Source organism: Octopus sinensis, unplaced genomic scaffold (assembly GCF_006345805.1).
Source record: "Octopus sinensis unplaced genomic scaffold, ASM634580v1 Contig03464, whole genome shotgun sequence".
Lineage (NCBI taxonomy): Eukaryota > Metazoa > Mollusca > Cephalopoda > Octopoda > Octopodidae > Octopus > Octopus sinensis.
The window spans coordinates 2,091-10,655 of NW_021826567.1; the positions used below are offsets into that span (position 1 = coordinate 2,091).

General features: G+C 41.9%; 1 pseudogene; it reads left to right on the forward strand.

Annotated features, from left to right (window-relative positions):
* The first annotated feature begins 7,437 nt into the window (after positions 1–7,437).
* Positions 7,438–7,556, forward strand: LOC115227466 (annotated as a pseudogene).
* Positions 7,557–8,565: the final 1,009 nt, after the last annotated feature.

An 8,565-nucleotide genomic window follows, 5' to 3' on the forward strand; every position in this document is an offset into this window, starting at 1 on the left:
ATTTTTAAAATGAGAATATCTGAAATAAACTCGATTGCTCTCACAAACGGGAATACTAAAAATGAACCCGACTGCTCTCAAAAATTAAGTAAAAAACCGAAAAACAAAACTTTTCTAGATGATTATTAAGAAATGGTAGTTGTTATAACTGTCCCCCTTTTTTTTAGCATTTAAACCGGTCATATCAGGCCCGAATATTCTGGCTGTTTTATGTTCAAATCAGTAAGACCCGGCCTCTCTCACCTAGCTTACAATGTCATTCTAAAAAATAAACCAGAGCACTCAGAGAGCGCAAACCTCCGACAATGCAACACCAACGTCCTCTCAACGATTAGCCGGAAGTGATTTTTAAAATGAGAATATCTGAAATAAACTCGATTGCTCTCACAAACGGGAATACTAAAACTGAACCCGACTGCTCTCAAAAATTAAGTAAAAAAAAACGGAAAAATAATCCAGAATCCTCGTCCGGTACTGGATCGATCCCAAAATCTAATCAGTTCGTGCCAGTTACGAGGCCAAGCATCCCTGAAAGTTCCATCCGAATCCACCCAGCTGTTCTTGAGATATCTTGTCCACTGACAAACAAACAAACACGACTGAAAACAATGCTGTTGCTACTGTTGCTGCTGTTGCTGCTGTTGCTGTTGAGCGGTCCGGTCCGAGCGGTCCGAACCGTGGTCCTTTGCTATTCGTAAGACCCGCAGAAGAGAAAGCAGGTCAATCCCCGACACCGAGAGCATTGACGGATGGATGAATGCGCAGCATCCAGGCTCAGCGGTTGCGTAGGAAGTCGGGGACAAGAAGCAGGAAGAAAGAGTGAGAGAAAGTTGGGGCGAAAGAGTACAACAGGGGTCGCCTCTACCCACTGCCGGAGCCTCGTGGAGCTTTAGGTGTTTCCGCTCAATAAACACATACAACGCCCGGTCTGGGAATCGAAACCTCGATCCTCCGACCGCGAGTCCGCTGCCCTAACCATTGGGCCATTGCGCCTCCACACTGAAAACAATACCGCCGCCTTCGCTAAGGCGGAGGCAACAACCACATCATTGAAATCTCGAAGCTACGAGATAATGCATGATCAATTTAAAACTTTTTGTGAATAAAGAATTACACCCGACTGAGTAATTTGAATGCTAAAGGGTGAACATCCCCGACCAATTGTTCTAATCCTTTCTTTCTCTTTTCTTTTTTGGAAGCACTCCGTCGGTTACGACGACGAGGGTTCAGGTTGATCTGATCAACGGAACAGCCTGCTCGTGAAATTAACGTGTAAGTGGCTGAGCACTCCACAGACACGTGTACCCTTAACGTAGTTCTCGGGGATATTCAGCGTGACACAGAGAGTGACAAGGCCGGCCCTTCGAAATACAGGTACAACAGAAACAGGAAGTAAGAGTGAGAGAAAGTTGTGGTGAAAGAGTACAGCAGGGATCACCACCATCCCTGCCGGAGCGTCGTGGAGCTTTAAGTGTTTTCGCTCAATAAACACTCACAACGCCCGGTCTGGGAATCGAAACCGCGATCCTATGACCGCGAGTCCGCTGTCCTAACCACTGGGCCATTGTGCCTCCACTGTTCTAATCCACAGTGACTGATGGAAGGAGAAATGACTGTTCTGGCAGGAATTAACGGTTCAAACATGCAAAACCTGGCGATAACAGTATGCTGTTTATATTAGTCAGACTTGTCTCGTCAGCTTCATTGTTACTTTCACTACGTTTCGGCTGTTGTACACTCCAGCCTTCTTCGGGTGTCTTGTGTTGAACTCGCTTGGTGTATCAGAATTTCGAACTGCTGGAATGGTTATCACGTCAAATAAAGAGCCTGACTTCATTTCCATCGGCGCAGGAGTGGGTGTGTGGTAAGTAGCCTGCTTACCAACCACATGGTTCCGGGTTCAGTCTCACTGCGTCCGCACCTTGGGCAAGTGTCTTCTACTATAGCCTCGGGCCGACCAAAGCCTTTGAGAGTGGATTTGGTAGACGGAAACTGAAAGATGCCTGTCGTATATATGTGTGTATATATATATATATATATATATATACATATATATACATATATATACATATATATAATATATATATATATATATATTATATATATATATATATATTATATATATATATATATATATATATATATATATATATACACACTCATATATATATTTAGTTGGAATTTACAAAAAAAAAAACAGAACAAAAGACGTAGACGGGTGTGTAAACAACAAACAGAAGTATTAGTTTAACGCTCGGGAAGTGAGAAAGTCTTTTACGTTTCGAGCTTATGCTCTTCCCCAGAAAGGAACACAGAAAGAAAATAAAAAAGGTTTAGTAGCTAACATTCAAGACGAAACGACAATAGGAAAAAGCAGAAAGTACAAAAATAGTTCAGAAAAGTTCAGAATGTTCGACCTTGTGGTGTGTATTGGAGCAATTTCGCATCAACGGATGAGTCCAGTGAAATCCATGTGTATCTAGGAAAGGTGCAGAAAAACCAGGTGGAAGTCCGAAGTGTAGAAGATATATATATATATATATGTGTGTGTGTGTGTGTGTGTGTGTTGTGTTTGTGTTTGTTCCCCACCCAGCATCGCTTGACAACCGATGCTGGTGCGTTTACGTCCCCGTAACTTAGCAGTTCGGCAAAAGAGACCGATAGAATAAGTACTAGGCTTACAAAGAATAAGTCCTGGGCTCGATTCGTTCGACTAAAAGGCGGTGCTCCAGCATGACCGCAGTCAAATGACCGAAACTAGTAAAAGAATAAAAGAAAGTAAATGAAAGAATACTACCCTATAATTTGATCTTCAGGGGTCCACTGCTCTCATTGTGTTCCCTGTTTTTTGCTTCGGTTGAAATATGTGAAGTCCCCTTAATGCCTTGCTCGGGATTGAACTCAGAACCTGTAGGGGAGCGGGGCAATAAAAATAAGTATCAGTTGAGCATTAGGGTTGATGTAATCGACTTATTCTACCCCTAAAATTGCTGGATTGTGCTAAAATTTGAAACCATTATCACAAGCACTAATGTTTACCATTTTTTTTACACTAATTGTTCAAACCTACTTAAGCAAAATCTACACAAGTGCCCCCAGCACCCGTGCCGTCTTTGTTTCCTCATATCTTCTAGAAAGTTGGATATTTTTTCAAATGAAATTTTCTACAAATACTTTACAGATTTCGATTGTGAAGGTTTTCTTTTTCGAAGTGAACGAGAGAGAGAGAGAGAGAGATGAGTTCCAGATAATATACGCGAGTCGACTTTGTTTCCTCCTAACTTTCAAGAAAATGGGTATTTCAGAGGAAATTTTTTACGAATACCTTTTACATTTTGCAGATTACGAAAATATATCGGAGCTTAAAGTAATAAAAAAAAAAAAAAAAAAAAAAAGAGAAAAAATTGGTGGGTGTATATACATATATACTGACACACATCACTTATTCTCAATGTCATTAGCGACTGAAAATAACTGACACTAACTGTTCTTCCTGACATAAACTGACTATTTTGACTGACATTAACTGTCATAACTCTTTTACCAAACTACTATGGCCAGTGACAATTACTTTGACCTCGTTTGCAAGCTCTCTTTTATTGGAATGGCGGAGATGAAATGGAGGAGGAGAAAAGCAAGATTGAAGGTAACATAAAGTTGAAATAGATAGATAGCAATTGTGTGTGTGTGTGTGAAAGAGTGTGCAAGAATGTGCATGTATGTGAATGTTACGGCTTGGTGTGTTTGTATGTGTACGTACGTATAAGTATCTGGACGAGAGACAAAGCTTTTGTTTAAAAGTTTGAGAGAAAACGTGAGAGGTGAAAGAGGCTGTATATTTCTGAGTGTGCGTGTGTGTGTGTGTGTGTTTGTGCATGCGTGTGTGTGTGTGTGTGTGTGTGTGTGTGTGTGTGTGTGTGTGTGTGTGTGTGTATGTGTGTGTTTGTGTGTCCGTATGAGAAAGCAAAAGTCTGTTCGTGTGCATGTGTGAGGAATATGAAAGAGTGTGTGAGATGGAGTCACAAAAAAAAAAAAAGCAGGAAATCGAAGAGGGATAGAGAAGAACATAGAAAGTGGACTGATATTTAGCCCCAGGTCACATAAATGATCAAAAGCATTTGAGCCAGGGTGATTCTGTCTTTTTCAGGTACCAGTAGCGGACGTTTTATTCGGCTTCCAGAAATCTGGGGATACAGTACAACAGCGTCCAATATACTGTATACTCTGTATTGAATAAACGTGGAGGCGCAATGGCCCAGTGGTTAGGGCAGCGGACTCGCGGTCATAGGATCGCGGTTTCGATTCCCAGACCGGGCGTTATGAGTGTTTATTGAGCGAAAACACTTAAAGCTCCACGAGGCTCCGGCAGGGATAGTGGTGATCCCTGCTGTACTCTTTCACCACAACTTTCTCTCACTCTTACTTCCTGTTTCTGTTGTACCTGTACTTCAAAGGGCCGGCCTTGTCACTCGCTGTGTCACACTGAATATCCCCGAGAACTACGTTAAGGATACACGTGTCTGTGGAGTGCTCAGCCACTTACACGTTAATTTCACGAGCAGGCTGTTCCGTTGATTCGGATCAACCGGAACCCTCGTCATCGTAACCGACGGAGTGCTTTCTTAAAAAAAAATTGAATAAACAGATCCCGTTTTTGAAGTTGGTTAATTTACATACAGTATGTGGAAAACAGTTTTGTTCCTCCCTTTTTTTTTAATGGACTGTTGTTTGTTCCTTCTCGAACCACACCTGGCTCATAGGGCCGGTTTTCCGGATTCCTTGGCGTATAGATTCCCCACCTGGACGGGACGCCGGTCCATCGCAGGTGAGCTGCAAGATGCAGGAGGAAAGAGTGAGAGGAAGTTGTGGCGAAAGAGTCAGCAGAAGTTCGCCATTACCTTCTGCCGAGGGCCGCGTGGAGCTTAGATATTCTGCTCATAAACACACACATTGTCCGGTCTGATATTCGAACCCGCGATCCCTCGACCGCGAGTCCGCTGCTCTAACCACTAGGCCATGTGTCTCCACTTTTAATGGATTGGTATAGATGAAACATATTGTTATATTTGAGGATGGTCATTTTTATCTTTTGTCAATTCAACACACGGTTTCACCTCAGGAGCTTGCAAACAAATGCATAAACGTAATAACACCCAACAGCTTTAGAAGTGTATTAATTTATTAAATACTAGCAGTATCGCCCGGCGTTGCTCGGGTTTGTAAGGGAAATAACTATATAAGCATTTTTAGAGATGTAAAGTATAATAGCCATCTCAGTATGGCTAACCACAAAGGGGTGGTGGTGTTACTGTAGCTTTTTACGGTCTGAGATTTAATAATAAATTTTTAGAGAGTTACTTCTCTTATATATGCCAAAAATGCATTAAAATGGGAAAAATTGATGGTAAATTTTTTTTTTAATCGTAGACTCATCGTAGACGCGCGCTAATACCCAGAAGGGCTCGATATGAATCACGACTATAAGATACCCGGTTTTGGTTAAACTGCACCGCAAAATGTGGGAGTAGTTAGGAATCTAAATCGTAGGAGACAGACAGCACACAACCTTACTTTTATATATAAAGATAATCAGGTTCTTTACCTTTCTTCGCTTATGATATATTTTAAAGAATTATAAGTGTATCAATAAACATCAAACAGGCCCTGCTTTAGAAGTGTATTAATTTGAATCTGTTAAATACAATTTAGCACCAATTTTCACATCTAAAGTATATATTTAGGCTGTCTTCAGAAAACTGGAGAGACCAGAAATTCAGGACACTTCCGGCCCTAGACTTGCCGGATTATTGATCCGCTTCTCTATCAAGAAATACCATATCCAATTTGATTTGAGTGACATTTGATTGGTATGTTTTAGTGGGCTGAATGACCAGGTAGAGGCTGTCTCGATTGCTTCTAAATGGACTGTTTTCAAGCGGTAAGAAACTCTCAAGAAAGTTGAAAAGCGGAAGATCTTCAGAAAAGAAACCCTCCTCAGGTAAATGTTTCGGCCCTTAGCTTCTTACACTCTAAAGTAGCCGGGCCGCATCTAGGGCTTGACCCCTGGGTGCCCTTCTGCTGACACTTTTAAAGCCACTTGGATTTCGGAAACTCGTGTATTTAAACAGCTTTCAAACTTCTACTTAAAGAAGAAATAACGTTGATTGTCATGGTAGCGGTGAAACGTCAACGCTATCACAATGCTTCCCTCAGAGTTACTTCACTTAGCGTTAGACTATAACAATTACTGTGGAGGCGCAATGGCCCAGTGGTTAGGGCAGCGGACTCGCGGTCATAGGATCGCGGTTTCGATTCCAGACCGGGCGTTGTGAGTGTTTTATTGAGCGAAAAACACCTAAAAGCTCCACGAGGCTCCGGCAGGGGATGGTGGTGATCCCTGCTGTACTCTTTCACCACCAACTTTCTCTCACTCTACTTCCTGTTTCGTTGTACCTGTATTTCAAGGGGCCGGCCTTGTCACTCTCTGTGTCACGCTGAATATCCCCGAGAACTACGTTAAGGGTGCACGTGTCTCTTTCGACTCGTGCACTCGACCGAGAACTCTCTCAAGTGAAATCGCCGCTTCGATCGCGTCGATAACACACGGACACACACACTCGTGGTCTTCATCGTAACTCAGCTCTGCTATCGCTAGACAGTAGTAGATAGGGACAGCCACTTACACGTTAATTTCACGAGCAGGCTGTTCCGTTGATTCATATCAACCGGAAACCTCATCGTCGTAACCGACGGAGTGCTTCCATAACAATTACTCCTTCAAACAGAATAGAAATGGTTTTTGTACCTCCTCGATCAGATCCAGCTGGAATACCTCTCTGCTCTTTCTGATATTGCCTTTAGAGATTTGGTCCTCTTCTGCCCAGAGAATGAAAATTGTTTCATTAGACAGTAAGTAGACAGTAAATTTGTCCGCAAAACCTCTGGCACCAACCCCTTTGGCGAGAACTTTGACCCGGAAGTTGACTTGTCTCAGGCTGCTGGCCAGACTGGAGTATTTTTCAGTCTTGAGAACACGTTAATTTCCTTTTCCGCAGAGAGGGGCTCCGAGAATGGTTTGGTTTGAACCTCATCCCGGAAGATGCAATTACCTCGTCCAGCTGTTTCAGCATCCTGCGTGTTTTATCCTTCTATGTGGAAAGCACTTTTAGTAATAGGATAATAAATAAAAAGTCACCAATTTAGCGATAAGATAATAATGTAGAAAGGTCACCAGTGGATTGGTGTATGACGTGAATGTAAAAACGAATATCAGAAGGCATGTTTTTGTTAATAAAATTATTTTCATTTATTTTGGATTGTGTGTGAATGTAAAATTTACAAGAACATCAAAGAATTAGAGCTATGGAGCGAGGCATGTATAGGCTGCGAAAGGAAATCAGATAAAACGAAATGAGCTGCACGTCGTTAGTTGTAAACGCTATAGGCCATATCACGTTGGAAGCACCGGTTCTCGCCCGATCACCGAAGTTAAGCAACGTCGAGCCTATTTAGTACTTAGATGGGTGACCGCTTGGGAAACCTATGTGCTGTAAGCGCCACACATTGTTATAGCCCTGTGTGGTTAATAAAGAAAAATATAATCAATTCATAGCAGAAACATTGATGTAATACTAGAGCCGTTACATCTGCAATTGGTTAAGTTGGAGGTGAACATAGAACAGGTGTCACATAATAGAAAATGATGTTTCTTCCTCGCTGTTAAATCTGCAATTGGTTTAGCTCTTTCAAAATAGGCGCGTTTTACTGCTGAGCAGAAGTTGCTACTTGTATTACTACTTGCCATCTTGTTCCAAAAAAAACTTTTAGGCCGGGGTATTTGGACAACTTCCCCGAATCCCTGACTTGGAAGTGCTACAGGAACGTGATACGTTATCCAGGCACGGAATGTCAGTGCCACCGACGTGTCCAAGATGTGGGCTGGACAATGAAACTGTCCAGCACGCTTTTGTACAATGTCGGGAGCTATCTATCTTGATAAGTTACGTTGAACACGTGTTGTCGCATCTGGGACGAGTACAGCTTTCGGCTGGATCTATAATAAAGATGATACCGCCAACTGGACTCTCAAAAGAAGGTAAGGCTTGTTTTTACTGTACAGTTGCAGTACTGAAAGAGTGTGTCTTCAGGACTAGAATGGAAGGTTCTGTGACAGGGTCCTTCATCTCTGGCCCCGGTTTATTGTCTTACTTCAGATACCATCCGAAGAGCAAGATGGGGTTGGAGAGGAAGACCCTGCCACCGAGTGAATACGAGAAAGGATGGAAGGATGTGATGAGAAAGGTGGGTGTCAGTAACTCAGCTTAATCATTGATGAAAGGAAAAGATAGTTGCTGGGCTTTATAGGCTGCCAGGTTCTTTTTGAACTTTTATTCGTTTTCTTTCTTTGTTTTCGTTTAAAAAAAGGGTCTACTTTAAGGTAAAAATCAATCGTTATATAAAACATTTTAAAGTAAATTTTTAACATAATACACATTCGAACTCATTTAACATTTTTTGTATTTGTTTGTCTTGTAATGTCCTTTTCTATGAACGATCAGTTTGATC